Below are 20,683 nucleotides of genomic sequence, written 5' to 3' on the forward strand. Positions count from 1 at the left end.
AGTCTAGAGAAGAGAAGACTGAGAGGGGATCTCATAAATACATGTAAATATCTCAAAGGCAGTTGTCAAAAGGTTGGTACCAGACTCTTTTCAGTGGTGCCCAGTGACAGGATGAGGAGCAATGAGCACTCCCAACATGAGGAAGAACTTCTTTCCACTGTTGCTGTGGGATTTAGGTGCTGAAAAAATCTCCAGAGCAGTTAATTAGGGGTGAGATAAGAAAGGGTTTATTTGCCAAGGCTAAGATGTTACAAGACGCGCACCGTGCCCGAGAGGTTACATTTTATAATACCATCCATCCAATCCCAGATGTGTCCACCCTGTGGCCTTTACTCTGGTCCGCCCCGGGTCCACCCCCTTAAAATGGGTCTGGGGTGTATTTCAGGACCCCCCATTCATCCCTTCTTCACCATCATCAGAGCACACAGGGTACATAGTTACCCAGTTTTTGACCTATTCTGTGGTTTAGGCCCTGATACACTGTTCTGTCAACCATCTAGGCCTTGCCTTGACAAAAGACTAAACATTTCTGCTGTATTCAGAAGTAGGATTGATATGGGGAGCATAGAATGGGGTAAGAGGGTTAAGGAATGTATAAACAAGGGTATTGGAGAAAGGGAAAGGGACAAGGGACAAAGAAGGGAGGGTTTCTGCTTTTAGAATCTACTTATAAAACTTATAAGGCTTACCAATATTAGAATTATAAAAAACCATTAGGGGCTTAAGGCATCACACTGAGAGTGGTAGAGCACTGGATCACCTTACCAGGAAGGAATCACCTTGCCCTCTCTGGAAACATTCAAAATACTCCTGGTTGCATTCCTGTGTCACCTGCTCAAGGTCACTCCGCCTTGGCAGAGGGATCAATCTAGATGATCTCCAGAGGTCCCTTCCAACCCTAACTGTTCTGGGATTGTGTGATTCCTGTTGGCTGGCTGGCAGGAAGGAAAAGGACACATTGGATTTGAGCTGCTCTTTTACACAAACTCTGCTTCTCACCCAAATCTTCACTGTCAAAGAAGCATCTGCTCCAGGAAGGCGCCAGTTCTGAGGAACAATGGGCCTCAGATCCCTCCCTTTCTCCTCACAGCTGTGGTTAAGCACCAAGTCAGCCAAGACCCTGATAGTACCCATAAGTTCTGCATTACCCACCTCAGCTACAGAAGCACATAGTTCTGCATCTGTGCGAGGACAAAAGCAGCCCCAGAGGCTCCAGTGAAGCTGTTGAGAGATATCTCCACTTTTTGAAATCCTCCTGTTTCACTCCAAATACTTGTCTCCCTTCTACCATAATTTCAAATCAAATAACATCAAGATTGCCATAGGATGAATACAGGAGGTTGCAGGATGTCCAACCATTTCATAACAATTCGCAAGCCTTCTTTTGAGTCATCCCAAACACACACCTCTATTTCTGGCCAAACAACACTCAGTTTGCAGCCCTGAAACAGGAGAAAATAACATCTCCAGAAGGGACAAAGGGATGCCATCCAAGCTTTCCATCCAGTCCTGAGCCACACTGGCTTTGCTCTGCCCCCCCCCATAACATCCCTTTCCTCCCAAATTCCACTCCAGAATACCCCTCCCTAGGTCCAGCAATTTCTTCTCTCTCATGCAGTCAACGTGTGCCATGTGAGCAGGAAAGGAGCAGTCAGTAGCACCAGTGACCGTGGGGCAGATGAACACGGGCCCCACAGGCTCTGGAGCTGAGAGTCACCACAACCAACAAGGGCTGGCACAGTGTCAGTGAGAATGTTGGGGAGGGGGATTAGCAATGGAGTGATCACAGAGCTGCCTGCCTGGTAAAGATACAAGAAATGAGGAAAATCCAAAGTGCTCTTCCATGGGATTCACTGGGAGATGGGTGACAATGTGTCAGCACCCCCTCCCATCAGCATTTTGTAAAGGAGCCCTAATGGCCCCAGAGATTCCCCTGGCACAGGGTCTGCAGTGGGCACAGGGATCTCCTTCCCCACCCCACCCCATGTCATTCTAGGGGGGCCACAGGAACATCCATTGCCACAGGACCAGGCCCAGACACCTCCCAGGACAGGGGCTTGTGGGAACTGTGGGAGGGAGAGCAGGATTGTGTCCCCAGTCACAGATGCTGCTTTTCTTGCTGCTTCTCAGTTGCCAGAGCTGCCTGCCTTTTGTCAGAAGGCTGCAGAGGACCATCTGGGCATGAGGTGAGGGGTGCAAGCACATGCCCAGAGCAGAGCTCTCCTGTATAGTTTGCAGTGTCAGAAAGTGCCTGTGGGATGGTCTGCTTTGAACTACTCCAGTGCACTAGGAGCACAGGGTCAGTCTGCATTCCGAGCTCTGAGCTCAGGTGCAGGGACCTTGACAGGTCTGGGAGGTGTTGAGAGGTGCCAGCCCTGTTCCTGGAAGCACTGAGCTCTGCCAGGTGCCTTCCATACCTTGGGGGACCTCACACGTTGCTACTCTTGTTTTTGCAGCCTCAGCTGCCCAAATACCAGTGTAATCTTTACCTGCCCTCTCAGTGTGGTCCTGCAGATTCAGGCAGCGCTCAAATAGGAAGCCCAGGCAGAAGCACGAGGAGCAAATAAAGTGCAAAAGAGTCTCCAATCTACGGGCTCACATTTGAAAGAGACATGAGGCTTGAGGAAGATTCTTTTCAACCACCTCTCTGGAAAAGGTCGGGAAACCCTGGAGTTTCGGACTCATGCAGGCGTGGAGGGGCCTTAGCAGTCAATTGTTACAACCTCATGCTCAATTCAGGGTCAACCCTGAGGGCAGCAAAGGAGCTCAGAAACCCTTGTGGGTCTCACTCCACGCTCTGGCGGGTCATGACTTCAGTGCTGAGCTAAGGTTCCAGCACTTGGCTCCTCTTCTTGGGTCATGCTCTTGAGTTCATTCTTGGCTGCCTTCCGGAAGGAGGAGAAATCTCCAGAAGAAATTGCCTGGATAGATGGGGCATAAGTTTGGATCTCTTTTCAGGAGGGCTTGTGAACACTGTTTGGGCCTCTGATGAAAGGTGAGAATATTAGTCCTTTGGGGTTGGCTCCTTTTCTGTGCTGTGTTTTTCTCTTTTGAATGTTCTTCACTGGGTCACTAACACAAAAATGAGCTCTAGTTCGTGTTCTGTATTTGTCTGACACTTTCAGTGTCGTAGGTAAACTGAACTGTTACCTTTTTTTCTGATTTCTCTCTTATCAGCCATGTTCCCGGAGGATAATCACCACAAATGCTCAGACATATCACCCTTCAACTAATGTCAGCCTTGTAACCAATAGCTTTGTCAGTGCAGATTCATTTTATATCCAAAGAACCCTGGTGGGAATTAGATCTCAGCATCTCTGTTCCGGGATTCATATGCAGAAGGCCACATCCATACTACTGGCAGGAAAGATCCACTGTGCAGTGTGATTGCTTTAAAACTGCTCTGACACTGAGTAAGGAGAAAAAAGTAAAGAGAGGAAAAAAAGAAAAAAAATGAAGAATCCTGTAATAGTTTGAAGAACTTCACCCATATATGAATTTCTGTGATTTATCTGTTGCTGTGATGACTGTCATATCTATCGTTCTGTCCAAGTACTGATGTGACTTTCCTTGTATACTGAAATATTTTCTCCTTTCTTTTCCCTGTTGTGGATTTTTGGTTTGGGGTTTGTTTGTTTGGGGTTTTTTTGTTTTTGTTTGGAAGCACATCTGTCTCTCTGCATCTGATTTTTACCTTGGATTCTGGTCAAGATGTAGTAATGCCTGCATTTTTATTCCTACCAGTGTCAACCTAGAGCCTTTAAAATCTCATTTGAGCCAGGACAGCAAGGCAGTCTGAGCCAACTACATTGCAGTGACAGAATGCCACCATTTCTCTGACAGAAATGTTAGAGGTGGGGACACAATGTAAGAAACCACAAGAAAAAAAAGGGAGAAACTCCACCAACTAGCCCTTCTGAAAACTGTTACGGAAATTCTTCCTTTTCCACATGAGTATTGTTATTATTACAGCCTTCCTCTACTTCAGAGTTCACAGTAGGTATTGCAAAAAATGAATGGGTTTTATTACTTTGTTCTACCCATACTGTTAGCGGTTTTTATCACACCATCTCTGCTACACAAACTAAACACTTCTTACTTGGTGCTATCTGGAAAGATTCGTTTGTGTTTAAGTTTGAATTTGTCAAGGAACAAAAATTAGAGACTTCTTGATTGGTGAGCCCGGCACAGTAATGGACAAGTTATTTAGCTATATTACAAACTGGTTATTTCCATTAATTTTTCCTTTTTCTTTTTATACCCCATTAGTTGAGTTCAGCCTTGAACCAGAGCTGTCCATCTTCCTATTCAGGCCTCATTCATCTCTGTGGATGTATTTAATTAAATAGCAGCTAAAATGCCTGGAGCCTTACACTGGATTTCAACTGTCAGGACAGAAAGAGCATTTGGAAAGGAAAACACTCTCCACAAGCCAAGTCAGATTGCCCATTCTAAAGAGACACAAGGTACTCATGTGGGATTTCATCTCCTTTTCATTTGCTGATTGAAACACTGTCTTTTACTGCACAGATTAAAGGGTGCTGATGAACAAGCAAACACTAAAGGAAACTGAACCTGTTACTTCCTCAGTAACTTCTCATCTAAATTTTACTTCAGTGGCCAGAAGTAATGCAGATAATATCTTTTTCTCAAGGCAGACCTTACCATAAACTTTTGACTTCACCCGTACTACAAAACCCCAGCCAAACCACAAGTGAACAAGACGTTTAGTTGGAGGAAACTGAAAAGCTGCCTCTTCTGCAACCCTGTTTCTCTCTGCTCTTGGACACTTAGGCTTACTTCAAACCATGGCTGAAACACAGATCTGAAGGTTCAGCTCCCACTCACAGCTGGGCCAGCTTCAAATGTCTCTCAGGTTGTTCATGGCTTTGATCACACAGATTGAAGTCTAACTATCCTCTCCAACATTTTTTTCCTTATATCTGTTGAGAATGACAAATGAACAAATTATTCTTTCCAGTGGTATTGCTGTGGTCCAGATCATCTCTGGCTGACATGTCCATTCCTCTCTGTTACAGGCAGTGTCCCTGTAAGTTAAGGGATGCTTCCATGCCTGGGAGCCCTCCCAGTGATGGTGATCTTGGATCCAAATTCGCCAGGTTTGAGATAACCTGCAAACTCATATTATGAATTTGCCCTGTGCCAGCATATGAGGAAACTGGGAAAAATCCTGCCCATCCTGATCTAAACTAAGGGGTCAGTGGGGAGTGTTGGTGGCAGAAGTCTGAAGCAGAAGCAAAGAAGACTGAGCAGTAATCAATGAGGACAGCTCAGGTGAGATCAGAGTACGAATAAATGGGAGACCTCATACAATGCCCAATTTATTACCACTTCTGAATGGATTTACAAAGTTTGTTTCCTCTTGTGCCAAAACAGTGGGACCTGTTGGACATGGTGGTGCCCAAGGGACCTAGAGGGTACCTTGCTGTAAGGCCTCGGTAGAATCTGTGGGAAGCAGCTCCAGCAGCTCCCACTACGTCTCCTCAGTGTGGCTCAGACCTTCCAGGCTGTAATGCTGGGGGTATCCCTGAGCCAAAGTTGACTTATAGCTGAACCCTCTGTAACAGGGAAAAAGGGAGAAAAAATATGTCAGGGGAAAAAAAACAGGTTCGAGGGATTCTGGAACGTGAATAAACCAAACACCGTTGCTAGTTGGCAACAAATAGCTATTTATTAGAAAAGGTGGCAAACAGGGAAAAAAGTGGAAAAAACAGGCGCCTGAGGGAAAAGAATTAGGGCGGAGGAAAAAGTGCACAAAAGCCCAAGTAAGATAGCTCGACACCCTACTCACCTAGGTGTCACCTGTAAGAAAGTCTTACCCACTCTAACTAGTAATAAAACCTCTTTGTAGCAGCTGCGTGTTCCGGAGGGGTGGCAGGCTCCCGCTTCACCAGGTGTCCCCGCTAGAAGCAGCTTGGTCCATTGTGAAGAGCCGGCGCCCCCACAAGAAACGAGTCTGCCTTTATAAAGTTTATTGAGAGCACCTGCCCCGGGGAGGTGTGGCCAGTACCGCCCTGTCAGGGGCTCTCAATCCCACCCCTTCTGTTATGTAAGTGCACCCCTCCTGCGCATGCGTGAGCACCTTGGAAATCCCCTGACACAGGCGCAGTGAATTGGGGGGGGTCTTTCCAATTGAGTCTGGGGGATGCCTTCCTCACCTTCCTCATCACTTTGTCCTCCAACTGCACTTGACGAGCAATGAACCAATCACAACAGACCAATTAAAACAGTTTACACAGAAGTTCTCCCTCCAAGGCCAAGTTCACTGCTTTATCAGCAGACTTGGCAGGAGAAAACATAAACTACTGCAGGTGGCTAGGGCCAAACACAGACCAAAAAATAACATCCCAACTTCGTCCTGATACACCCTCCAACCTAATATTATATTTAGCTTAGTATTGTATTTAGCCATTGTCGTGACGAGGGAAGTGAGGGACGCTCAATATGAGAATCAGCAAACTTCGTTTATTGATAAGTGCTAACAGCTTAATATAGGCCTCATAATTAGCTCATGCATATTGCAAAAGCCGAGCTCACCATTGGCTCTGGCTCAAATGTTGATTCCACCTCTCACTCCCTTCCCATGTTGACACAGGTGGCTCTTAGTTGCTTTTGCTCCGTTCCTGTTTACCATCCAACTAGCAGGCACAAAAACACCGTGGCCTTGGCATGGCCTTGCTGTCTCAGATCTTCCCACGGGCCTAGACAGGCTGTGTTCTATACTCTGACAGCTCGTCCATAGCCTTAGCCATATCCATATGCCCTTGTCCTGCTAGCCAATCCTCTACAAGCCATATATCTGCTTATTAACCAAGATGCTATATAATCCTTAGTAATGCTTTAAAAGTAGCACAACATATTATTAATAATTAGTATGTCAAGGCCATGAAAGCAGTAGGCCTCACATGGTTGCAGATAGCCTTAGCCATATCCATATGCCCTTGTCCTGCTAGCCAATCCTCTACAATACCCCCGTTTTTATTTGAGGTCAACAATACTTTCTCTGTCATAGCACTTACACGTTTAACAATACAAGAAAAAGCAACACGAACTATTACTAGAAATACAACAATTGTCAATAACCATTGTAGGCCTTCTTTAACAAAACTTAGAACCCATTCAGACATAGAACCAAAAATAGATTGAAGCCACGAGTCTATAGGACTAGTTGCTACTGTGTCACCACAAATAAGAAACACACCTGGTGGAAAAGCGCGTGCAGTGTTGTTAACCCAAATGCTCGTAGAGGAAGGCCTTACTTCAGCTCCATATTCCCCAAGGCCTTGGTTGTCACTATTATTAGTACCACAGTAGTCTCTTGTATTTTTTGTAATTAAATCCTGGGGTATGTGAAGTGACGTTAGTCCAGCTGGACAAGTCATGGCTTTGATAAACACTTAACCCAGATTGAAATAATCCCAACATAAAACAGGTTTGAGTCCCATTATCACTTGTGTTACGTACAGACAGTGATCCCATTAAATCTAACTCTTGGGGGTCCCAGGGCAAAGAGGTGTTGAGAGCCTTTATAAGGCAGGCAGATGCATTAGAAATAACTGTTTCACTCTTACAGACGATGAAACCCAACCAGTAAACACTAAGTTCAACTTGTATACTGAACTAAAAAGCATGCCAAATAAACAAGTGCGAAAAGAATCTGAGGCAGATGCTAAAGACAAACAAAAGGACGATTGACTTGTTATAGTTATTGGAGGGGATCTTCTTGCCAGAGTAAGACCACCCACTCCTGCAACTGTTGCTCCTGAAAATTGTCAGAATGTTTGAGCAGGTCAAATAGAGGTGCCAGCTGGGTGTTTGGCAATTGCAAGTACGATGCAATCTAATTCAAAGACTTTAATAGCTACTGTATGTCAGTAAGAGTTTTAACATTAATACCCAATTGAACTGGTTGAGGAATGACTGGTTTCTGTGTACGTGAACCCTAAATATTTCCAGGGTATTTTTCACTGCACCGTGTCAGGAGCAACTACTAGGCCAAAGAATTGTAGACTCTTTTTGGTTTCAGCGTCTAACACACCCAGCTGATCCTCAGTGGCTACAGCCAGCAGAAATATCATCTATATAATGACAACAAAAGACAGTCAGAAAATTGCATTAGTACAGGGAATAATGTTGGAAACATAAACCACTGACAAATTATAGAAAAGCCTTTCATTCTACGGGAGAGGGTTTTCTATGGATAACACTCATAAGGTTCTGCACGAATAATAGATGGAACTGAAAATGCAAATTTTTTCTCTATCACTGGGATCTAACTGGATTGTGAAAAGATAACCTGTCAAATCAATAATAACAATGGGTTATTCAGCAGAAGGCACAGAAGGGGTCAGTAAGCCAATGCTTACTAACCATGACTGCACCAACCCGTCTGAGATCATGCAACAGTTTTCAAAGACAGGGGTAATCAAAGGATTCTGAGATGGTTCAATGTAATCAGCATCAAGCTGCTTTTTGACAAGCTGTTGCAGGGCCAACAGCTGCTCTGTAGGTAGGAGCCATTGCTTAAGTCACACAGGATCTGTATGTTCTAAAAGAAAACTCTGAGCAGTACCTCCTAGTATTACAACTCTAACCCTTGGAATGACTACAGAAGTTTGTTTGTTTGTTTGGACGATTAACAGCAAGCTTTGAGCATTACAAAGAGTACAGGTTGCCTTCTACAACCCTAAACATTCACTAGTCAAATTATGCAAGCAATACCTCTGGTATGAAACAAGTAGTAGTCACAAGTAGTGAGGCTATTTTGCTGAGAACACAACTGCAATGGGTAGGGCATATTTTAAGGAGGAGAGACTAGCCGTTTTACAATGAATATTGCTACCAGCTGTTGCAGGGGAGGGGTTTTGAAGACAATATATAAGGACTCTTTAAAACAACACTTCAGCTCTGGTCACACTGATCAACGTAACTGGTCTGCTCTGGCCTCCAGCCAGGAGGCCTGAAGACACACTATCCACAACGCTGCAGATGTTTTTGAGAAGGCACACAGGATGGCCTTGACAGTCTGCAAGGGCCCCCCCTGCAACGAGCTGAACAAGCAAGGCAGCAACATCGACAGCACCTGATTTAAATCCTGGAAAACACAGAAAAGCTCAAAACGACCCTCACTACTGCCATAGCAGATGCAACTGCAATTATTTGATTGTCTAAGGACCCCACCCCAGCACAAGCCTGCATTATCTCTAGCTAGTTATGTAACTAGCAGCTTCTGTAACTGTCACAAAACTTGTTTCTCTACAGCGTCTTGCAGCTTCTCTACGAATTGTAAGAATGGTTCCCGGGCACCTGGACGCATAGTGGTGCACCTTGCTCCGGGCTCTGCTAACCTTGCAGTCTGCACTAATGTTTGCTGGCTTATGGTTTTTTACTTGCTGTAAGACTAGTGGTCTCCTGCGCAGCTCGCACAGCTGAGGAACAACAGCAGTGGAAAAACTCCACCTGAGACTTAACTTGCATTAATTTCATACAAGGCTGTAATAGAATACCAAATTTTTGTAAGAATCTCTTATTTAACTTCAGTCTTAACACCTTGTTAAAATCTCAACACCGACGGAAAGTATTTTTAAGTTCACACAGTTACACATTCATGTAGCTTTTCTCTTTCACACAGTCTTTTTCCATACACTCTTAGGTGGCCACCTCAGACATTCATCATGCACACACACATTTTCAAGTAGTCATTGGCTGTGCGCTTCTTATCAGTTTCATAATTCAAAGGAAATTCATGGCATAGTCACCCGACAGCAATCTGCAAATCCTGCACAACTCTCCATGTAAAAGACAAATGCAGCAAGAAAGAACAGAATATTATCTTGGAAATTTTCAACCCTTCTTATAGAGCAATGATATTCTGTCATAAAGGCAATAAAACTACTTCTGCAGGCGGCAGAACTATATCCCCTTTTGTCTCATCGTTCCGTCTGCAAACCTTCTACCTGCACCCTGCTCCCGGGGGAAACAGCCAAATTTCATGTAAGAGAAGCAAAATGGCAAACTATAGGAAATTCCTAACAGCTTTCTGCAATATATAAAAAGCTAAGCACGGATGTTGCGTTATTTCTAATTTGATTTATAAGTTGGGGTATTGTTAATCTTGTTTTTTCCCTTTTCCCTTTTTTCCGTGTTTTACCGTTTTTGCCCCCCCACGCCCCTCATTACCGAAGGACGAAGGAGGGGCCGGGCTCACCCAGAGAAAATCAGCAGAAGGAACTTAACTTAATCACAGGGTCTGCTTAAGAAAAGACAAAAACATAGGAGAGAGAGAAAACAGCTGCAAACAGGCACGTTTCAGAGAGGGGGTGATTGGTGTAACGAGGAAAAAAGAGAAACAGCTTCCCCCCTCCCCCGACCGCACCTCCGAAGCCTTTGCTACCGTCATTAACTCGACACTCTAGGAAGAGGAGCGGCACTAGGGAAAAAACATTCGCTGTAAAGAAGGGGAGGGGAACCTACATCTCTTGGGACCATGGCTGTCAGCAGTGCGGGGGAAACAGAGCCCCCCCGCCGCCCGCCGCGCCCAGGGCTGCCAGCGTGCACACGCACAGGCGCACCGCTCCGAGCCGGGGCCGCGCACGGCACCGCGACCACCGCCACTGCCCCGCCGCCCGGCACCGCCCCGGGTTCACTCAGCACGGCGGCACAGGCACCTAGCACCGTGAACACAGCCACAAATGCGCGGCGCAGTCCCGCAGCACAGTTCAGATGAAAAGCTGGAAATGTCTTAAGGTGGAACTCAGTCATAGTGTTCGTAAAGTTCATCCCCGGTCCATCAGCAGTACTTTCACGCCGCAGCCGTCGTTCCCGATCGTCCTGGATATGCACTACCGAGACGCTAGCACCGTGTTCATTTTGCCGGGGCCGCTCGGTTGTCCCCGGCCCTGCTCCGTGATCTCTGGTCCCGCTCCGGCTCCTTCAACTCCACTCGACTCCCTTTTTGCACGATTTCTCCGTATGATGGTATCTAGTAGCATTCTAATGTCCTCAAACTGTGCTTTAATGTCTTTTACTGTTCCAGATAACAATCGCCAAGTTGTAAGGAGGGAAGCAGCAACTTTTTCTCCCTTAGAGTCAGCAGTAAAGAGCTTATCACTAAGTTCTTTCCAAGTAGAAATAGTAAAGGCAGTTACAGTGTTCACTTCAAATCCCTGGCCCTTACACGAAAGCAGCATCTGTCGCAAAGCCAGTTCGTCTAATTTTTCTCCTCTTTAAGCAGGGTAGACTTCCATATAGATGCAACATTAGATCCCTCTTTTGCTAAGAGTTGTCCCCTTCATCAAAAACTGTATTAGGGTCCACAAAACAACCTTTAGCAACCCCCGCCGCAAGCAATCTTGGTAATTCTTTTTTCAAATCTATACCCTTAAGTCCCCGCTTTTCTAAAAAGCACTGGAGTAATAAAAGCGCCGCTTGTCTTTCCATACCTATTCAGCGCGCTGTTGCAGCCCTTTGAAGACGTCGGCGGCGTTGTCGGCCAGGACCCTCCAGTGAGGTCGCCTGGGGCACGGAGTCCAGCTCTTTTGCCTCTTGTGCTGCTCCAAAACCAACCAGCTGCTGCGTCAAACCATGGCTTCGGGGAGTGCAGATTTAACTTAGGCTCTGTTCAGGTTTCGGGGACCGCAGATTCAACTTAGTCCCTGGGACCGCAGATATAACTTAGCCCCCGTGCAAGCTTCGGGGACCGCGGGAACCGTGCAAAACTCAGCAGAATCCTTGTTTATCGTCCCTTGCTTCGGGCGCCATTTGTCGCGACGAGGGAAGTGAGGGACGCTCAATATGAGAATCAGCAAACTTCGTTTATTGATAAGTGCTAACAGCTTAATATAGGCCTCATAATTAGCTCATGCATATTGCAAAAGCCGAGCTCACCATTGGCTCTGGCTCAAATGTTGATTCCACCTCTCACTCCCTTCCCATGTTGACACAGGTGGCTCTTAGTTGCTGCTGCTGTTGCTTAGTTCCTGTTTACCATCCAACTAGCAGGCACAAAAACACCGTGGCCTTGGCATGGCCTTGCTGTCTCAGATCTTCCCACGGGCCTAGACAGGCCGTGTTCTATACTCTGACAGCTCGTCCATAGCGTTAGCCATATCCATATGCCCTTGTCCTGCTAGCCAATCCTCTACAAGCCATATATCTGCTTATTAACCAAGATGCTATATAATCCTTAGTAATGCTTTAAAAGTAGCACAACATATTATTAACAATTAGTATGTCAAGGCCATGAAAGCAGTAGGCCTCACATGGTTGCAGATGGTTCATATTTGAGATATAAGTGTAGCCACAGATCTGTATTCAGAGACTAGTCGAGGCCATGGGGCATTTGGTAGTAGTTAGTCCAAACTGACTCCCTGACTTTGTCCTGGGCCCTGGCCAGACTTCAAGGGAAAACCAAGGAGGGAAGAAAGCCAGATTGTTTTTCTGCACCAATCGAGTGATGTCAGCTGTTTTGTTTAACACTATATAAGCTGGACTCTCTCACAGCAAAGATGGAGGCCACCCCTGTGAGTAGATGCACTGCGTAGGATTTCCAAATTAGCAGGAGTGGTTCTCCAGCCCTTTGCTGTGATCAGGGGCCTCTCCAGCTGATGTGCAGGTCTGGATGATGGTAATGTAAATAGGGTAATTGATGATGTATCTCTCTCTTAATCACTATAGACACTTTTGTAGTAATGATTAGTTGCATTTCTAAGTGTATCCTTTCATAAGCCTCTGCTTCCTTTGTAATTCTTTACTGTTTTGCACTGTAGTAAACTTACACATTTATTCTTTAAAGTTGGTGCCTGTATTCCTTTAATCCATCTTCGTTCGTGGAGCAAAACAGATTGGCAAAACACAGGCACACAGATATGTGCACCCCAGGCACTTCAGCACATACACACCAGGGACGTGTGTTAAGGCAGATCAAGCACCGCCAGCACCCACACCCAGGCACAGGGATCCCCCAGCAACACTGAGACACTCAGCCTGAGATGACCCAGCAGCTGCCCTGGATCCCAGGTGTCTCAGTTGTTGGCACCTGTGCAGGGAAGTCCCTGAGGCTCTCATGAGCTGCAAGGCAAACCTGCTTCAGCGTGGGCTCTCCACAGGTCACAGTTCGTTCAAGGTAAATCCGCCTGCACTACCATGGTCTCATCCACTGCCTGCAATGTGGAGATCTTTCCCAGTGTGGTCCTCTTCACAGGCTGCAGTAACATCCCTGTTCCACCATGGTCTCTCCCCTCTCTGACCTGGCACCTGGAGCACTTCCCTCTTCTTCTATGACTTTGCTGTTCACAGGATTGTTTCTCACCTTTTTTTTTCCCCTCACTCCTGTGAGATCCTGGATCCAAATCTCACTAAATTATTGATACAGGTCAGAACCAACACACTCTGTGTGTGTGTGCATGTGGGGAAGGGCTGGGCCCAGACCTGCAGGAACGTGGTAAGGCCTGCACATAAGGCCTGTGCTGAGAGCACAGGGCAGAGCTGGAAGGCAAGGCCTGCACCCACACAAAGCACACAGCAGAGCTGAAGGCCTGCGGTCCATGCAAAGCACATGGCATCACTGAAGGCCTTTAGCTGGGCTGTCGGTAAAGGCAGACCTACCTGGTAGCCCACCCACACCACACCCCTGGAGCCTGTGACTGGCTACAGCACAACTCTGGTCTGGAAGGCACTGACCAGATATCCTGCCTGGGAGGGAAAACTGAACTCTGTAAATACATGAGACTCCATGAGGTCTCCCTCTCTCTCTTTCCCTCCTGCAGCCTGAACTATGTGAGTCAGTAACACTTTTTTCCTCCTCTTCCCTTCTCCCTCTCCAGCCATGTGAACCATCAAATCTTGTCGGTAACTATTCTCCTCTCTTTTCTCTCTCTCCTTCTCTCTTCTCCCTCTCTTTATTTCTTTTAATCTGTTTTCTTTTACTCTTTTTATCCTCTTGCGGGTAACTTACAACCAATGAATTGTGTTTTACTAAAACTGGTATATGGATTGTTTTAGTGGATGTTTCCTGTGGAATGGGTTTTTGTGCTGAATGTTTTAGTGAAATGCTTTCTTGGTTGTATTTTACTCCTGTAAAAACCTTTTGCCAAAATATCTTTTTTTTTCTCACTAAATTAAAAAGAAATTCTCTTAGAGAAGAATGCGTGACAAATATTGCAAATATTTTTTTTTGAGAGGCACCATCAGCTTCATTGATTGGCTTAACCCTGGTTTGAGGTGAGTCCACTGCCAAGCCCTCTGGAACTCTGTGTCTGGTATTAGGGTACCATGAAGGCAGCCCCTGGTCTCCTCTCAGGGAGGCCACCATGCTGAACACCACCTTTCTTTCCTGCTCTGGTTGTAGCACCCAAACATTTATTTTCTGTGTTGCATCAAGCTTAGCCTTTCCCACCATGAATATCTATCACTGTTGAGTCACTGTCTGCAAACCTCTGAACTATGAGTCAGTGTAGTAGTTTTAGTCTAGGCCTTCCTTGGTGACCAGTTTGTGACCAAGGAAGTGGCCAGATTACCCGGTGTTCCCTATGATTTTTATGTAATCCAGGGGTATAAAGAAAAAGGGAGGAGAGGCCTTTGCTCTCTTCCCTTCTGGTGGCTCTGGAGGTGCGGGTTCCCTGCTGTCGGTTCCGCCATATGGGGAGTGAGGCCTGGTGAGGCCTTGCCAACCTTGGGAGGCGGAGGGTGCCGGCGGTCATCCAGAGTGATTTCTGTTGTCCCAAAGAGAGTAGTAAGATATTCTTTTGCTAATTCTTTAGTTTGCTAGATCCTGAGTTTCTGATTGTGTGTATATTTATTTTTTTTGTTTGTTTTTTCCTTCCCTTTCCCTTTTCCTTTTGGAACTGTACATAATATTTCAATTGTATATAAATGTAATATAAGTGTAAATATATATATATTGCTTTATCTCTCTCTCTCATTTCAGTTCTCTTGGGTTTATTTTTTCTTTTCCCTTGGTTTTGGGGGGTGAGCTCTTGCAGGGAGATTTCAAGACTTGGCAGGGAGCCAGCTTCAAAGCACTACAGTCGGGCACAGGAAACATTGCATGCAGACAGTCACTAAAGCATGAATTAGAGCTGTTTTCTACTCTGTGTTGCACACTGAGTCCAGCACTCAGTCACCGTCACAGAAAAATGTGTTTCCTGATATTTGAACAGAACATCTCATGTTTCAGTTTGTGCCCGCTAGCTCTTGTCTTGTCCCTGCATAACTCTGTGGAAAGAATCTGTCTCTCTTCCACTTACACCCTATTTTCAGGTATTCCTATACATGGATAACATCCCATCAGAGCCTGCTCTTTCCAGGGTAAAAAGTTGAATTCCACCCTTTCTTAGCTTCAAAAGATGGTGTACATCCCCGTGCTGGTGTAAAAGTAAATCGGTGGGAGAAATGAACCCAACTCAAGAGAGATTACAAGTCAGAGTTACAATTTACTAAAAAGATTAGAATAAATACGATGATACAGAGTGGGTTTAACCCACAAAGCCAGATGTATAACCCAGCCCCCCTGGGACAAGAACAGAACAGTGCTGAGAACATGAACTGGAGTCTTGTGCACTTTTCTAGACAGGTCAGAACATGCAAGGCTCAAAGAAGAAAGCTACTTTATTTATCCCTGAAATAAATATTGATACAAAAAAGTGAAATGTTATGAACACATTAATAAAAAAGCAAGAAAGAACCATTAAGCTTCAGAAGGAAATATTACTTCACTCCCTCAAAACAATTCTTTTCAATCCATAGATTTTAACTGTAAGAAATATTGCTATTTACTTCTTTCACTTCTATTGTTTCACTTATGATTATGTTTTTGTTTTGTATTGCTAACAAGGGTCCTTACCGTTCTTTCGGCTATAAATAATATATCATAGAATCATAGGATATTTTGGGTGGTCATGAACCTGGTCTTTACTTACAGTAGGGAGCACTTTGCTCCCCCATCCTGCTGTCCATCCACTCAAGAGGTGTGGGAAAAGAAGTTGCTATTGAAGACTGGGGCAAAAAAGTTGTTGAGCACCTGAGCCTTCTCCTCATCTGTTGTTACCAGTTTTCCAGCAGTGTTTCTTTGGGAGGTAACATTTTCTTTGACCTTCCTTTTCTGGCTGACATACCCATAGAGGCCATTCCTATTATTCTTTGTGTCCATTGCCAGGTTCAGTTCCAGCTACTCACCCCATCCCTGCACAACTGAACTTCATCTCTAGACTCTTCCCAGGTCATCTGTTCTTCTTTTCATTCCTGTGCATTTGTATCTTTCCTGTTTTTGACCAGCAGGTCCCTACTCAGCCATGCTGGCCCTTTGCTTTCCTTACCCAATTTCTTGCTCCTAGGGATCACTGGCACTTGTGCTCTGTGGAATATTTCCTTAAAGATCTGTCATCTCTGCTCCACTCCCTTGTCCCTGAGGAACAATATGAATTTTAAATCAACAGTTCCAAAAATTATTTTGACATTTTCTAAAAAAATTCATCCCTGTGTTCTAGTTGCTTACATTTGAGCTTTCTATGTTATAACTTCCCATGTCATGAAAATGTTGGGAAAATGTGGCAAAATGGTATTAAGTTTAAAGAAAATAAGCCATCTCAAGTGAATGCTCCTCTCTGTAGCTCTATCTCATTCACTCTGTAATTCCTGAACCAGGCAAGTGGATACCCAGCTGCCCTGTTCACCTGCTAAATTATTTGCAAACCAATGCCATTTCCTTCCACATGTGCATTCAGTTTTCCTTAATTTACTTCTGTTCATTCTGTTGTTTAAATATTTCTTGGTCTAATTGTCCCTGAAAATTTCTGTCACCTGTCCATCTCTCCCCTAAGCCAGCTCTTTTCAGGGTTCATGTCCTGAGGAAACTGGAGTTCAGGGGGATCAGAGTAAAAGGTATGACTTTTTTGTTAATCAAGGTTTTTTTGTTTCAATCATTAGGAAAGGCCTTGAAAACCTTTTGCAATGGTAATAATTATTCCTCCTGTTTCTGTGTAGACTTAGTACAGTAGGTAAGGGTAGTGCTAATTAGAGCAGAGAAAGGCTTTGCAAATAAAGCCTTTGGTATTACTATGGGTTGCAGTAACAGGAGAAGGGACTGGAATAAGAATTGCCTTACTGCCAGCACATGAATCCAAGTCTGACTCTCCTCAGGTCACACTCTGCTTGATCACAAAGATACTTTTCCTCTCTCTGCCTGGTTCCTTCCAGGGCATAAGCTGGACTAATTTCCTTTCAAAACGGCTCCATTTCCATTCTTCCTGTCATACCTAATTAAAACAAAAGATAAACAGAAATGGTGCTGTAGGTATTCATTGAAACACATCTGGGAGCTCCCTAATTAACTACACAATGCTCACAGCTCTGCAGGGAGGGCAGAAAAACAACACAAAGCACATTATGGCTGTCAACATTTTAATGAGCCCCTGAGGACCATGGTACCATCTCCCTGTTAGTTGTAGCAGTGGCAAAATCTGGCAAGGTACCTTGGGGAAATGACAGGCAGAAGCAGAAACAAAGTTGCTTGGAGCAACTTTAATGGAGCCCTGTGTGAGATGGGCTTGGACAAAGTGTTCTCACCAGGGCTCATTACAACAGAAACTCACAGATTTTGATCACAGACAGCTCAGAAAGCCTCAGACTTCTCCTGTATCAACCTTCCCTTACAGAAGTCAAACGGTAGTGCCCAGGTAGGACAAAGGTGGTGCTTTCTGTCAGCACCCCGTAGACACAGCAGGTGGAAAGGAAATGCCATGGACCCACCTCTCCAAACCTGCTCTTCCAAAACGCTGGCAGATGCACAAGGCCTTGCTCCCAAGGCTTCAGTTACAGTGCTTAACACACGCTGTGACTGTAACACACTGTGACTGTAACACGCTGTGACCGTAACACCTTGTGACTGTAAGACAGTGTTTTGCTGACAGGCAGGGTACTCAAAAAAATGCCTTCACACTAGTCACTTTATAGCATGAACAGTTATAGAATATAAATCATTATATCATCCATATAATGTATCACTTGTACTGTCTCTGGCAAGGACGATTCATCCAGGTGTTCTGCCATGATTCGATGGCAGAAGGTGGGACTGTGGAGCCACCCTTGAGGTAAGTGGGTAAACACATACTGCCTGCCTTGCCAAATAAGAGCAAACTTATCCCAATGTTCCTCAGCAATGGATATTGTCGCGACGAGGGAAGAGAGAGACGCTCAATATGAGAATCAGCGAGCTTCATTTATTGATCACTGCTAACAGCTTAATATATGCTTTATAATTAGCTCATACATATTGCAAAGCTAAGCTCATTACTGGTTCTTGCTTAAATGTTGATTCCGCCTTTACTCCCTTCTTTTGTTGACACAGGTGGCTCTCAGTTGCTTTTGTTTTGCTAATCACAACGTCCTGTTTACCAGCCAACTAGCACGTACAAGGACACTGTAGCCTTGCCATGGCCTTGCTATCTCAGATTTTCTAATCGGCCTAGACAAGCTGTGTTCTATACTCTAACAGCTCGTCCATAGCTTTAGCCATATCCATATGTCCTTGTCCTGCTAGCCAATCCTCTACAGGATATTGTAAAGAAAGCATTAGCTAAGTCAATTACTGCATACCAGTTTCCAGGGTGTCATTGTATTTTTTCAATAAAGTGACAGTATGTGGTACCACAGTTGTCAGTGGTGGGGTGTATTTGTTAAGCTCCCTATAGTCTACTGTCATTCGCCACATTCCATCACTGTTTTTAACAGGCCGGATAGGATTATTAAAGGCAGTGGTTGTTGGTTTCAACATTCCTGTATCTAGTAAATCTTTAATGATCTGTGAGATTTCTTCATGTCCTCCTGGTATACGATATTGTTCCATTGTCATTCCTTTGGTGGTAGGTGGAATTTGTCCCAGAGGTATTTTAGCTTCCCCAATTAAAACTGGCTGGGCTGACCTATATGTCCAGGTTCCAAATTGATATTTACCTGATGGCAAGTGTAAAGTCAGCCCTTTTAAAATATCAATTCCAATTATATATTCAGGGACAGGAACAATCATCACCGAATAAGTTTGCTTTGGCAGGATGCCAATTTTCATCTCAGTTTTTGTCTGTATGGCTTTAATATGTTTGCCACCTAATCCTGTAATCAAAACTTTTTGTTTTTTAAACTTTTTAGGATTACCAGAAATTAAAGAGGTCTCTGCTCCAGCAACAATGGCCTTAACTATTTGACAAGATTTATTTTTCCAAAACATTTGAAGCTCCATGTGAAGATAATGGTCTTTTCTTGCTCATCGTTGTGCTGGAGCTTGGCCTTCATCTCTCTCTGCTTTTAATTCTTTCAGTTGTTGCAACATTTAACATCTGACCATGGATAGAGATCAGCATACTTTTGTCCCTGGGAACAGTTGACTCACCAATTGGGGTTGTGGTGGGTTGACCTTGGCTGGATGCCAGGTGCCCACCCAGCCATTCTATCACTCCCCTTCCCAGCTGGACAGGGGAGAGAGTAAAAGGGAAAACAACTTGTGGCTTGGGATAAGGTAGTTTATGTAAAACAAAAGCAAAGTAGACACTTGCATGCACAAAAGCAAAGAGAAAGATAACACGGTTTATTCTCTACTTCCCATGAGCAGCGATGTCCAGCCACTTCTAAAAAGCAGGGCTTCAGCACATGTAACAGTTCCTCAGCAGGCAGCCACTGCAGATAATGAATGCCTGCCTTCCTGCTCCTTGCCTCCGCTTTTATATCTGAGCTGATGTCACATGGTCTGGAATGTCCCTTTGGTCAGTTTGGGTCAGCTGGCCTACTTGGGTCCCCTCCCAGGATCTTGCCCTCGACTGAGGAAGGAATGTTACAGGGCTGATGCTGTGCCAGCCCTGCTCAGCAGTAGCCAAAACACCAGTGTGTTATCAACACCTTCCTAGCTGCCAATGCAAAGCACAGCATCGTGAGGGCTGCTGTGGGGAAATAAACTCCAGCGCAGCCAGACCCAGTACAGGAGCCCTCTCTTGGCAAGTGTCCTGTCCCATTGAGGTTCATGGAGGGGAGCAGAAGGTCGAATTGTTCGATCCATCATGTCATCTTTTTGGTCTGAACTTGAACTCTTTACTTTTGTAACAGGTTTGTTTAACTCACACTGCTTGTCTAAACTCCACATCTCATTAGTGGGGAGCCCATCAGTCTTATTTTGGACCATCCCATCTTTCAGCAAGGCAGCAAACATTTCCTTTCAAGAGATTTAATTGTCTTTCACCTCACCATTCCTGTTATCACCTCTCCCACTTTGTTTGGGTCCCCATTTCCCCAAATCTCCTAACTGCTGGATTTTTTCTATGACTTCTCCTATGGGGTTTCCTGTTTCATTTATCAGTAAAATCATAATAACACTTTTATATGCATGTGGAGCAGTCTTAGTAATCCTCTTTTGAATTGGAGCTGACAATTTTGCAGCATAGTGTCTGCGCTACCAATAAAAACAGCAGTCTTCACTCCTTCCACCTTAATACGCTGAATACAATCCCATAGAGTATTCCAGGGCCCATCTGCACTGGGCTACTCCCCTTCCATGGGCTATTTTCTATTACAACCTTCCACCACTACAGCCAATAAATTAGTCTCTCCAGCTGAGCCTTGGAAGGCATCCTGAACAAATGAATCAAAATTTAACATTACAAACTTCTTACTGTCTTCCAAG

The sequence above is a fragment of the Chiroxiphia lanceolata genome, chromosome 26, assembly GCF_009829145.1.
Source record: "Chiroxiphia lanceolata isolate bChiLan1 chromosome 26, bChiLan1.pri, whole genome shotgun sequence".
NCBI classification, from domain to species: domain Eukaryota; kingdom Metazoa; phylum Chordata; class Aves; order Passeriformes; family Pipridae; genus Chiroxiphia; species Chiroxiphia lanceolata.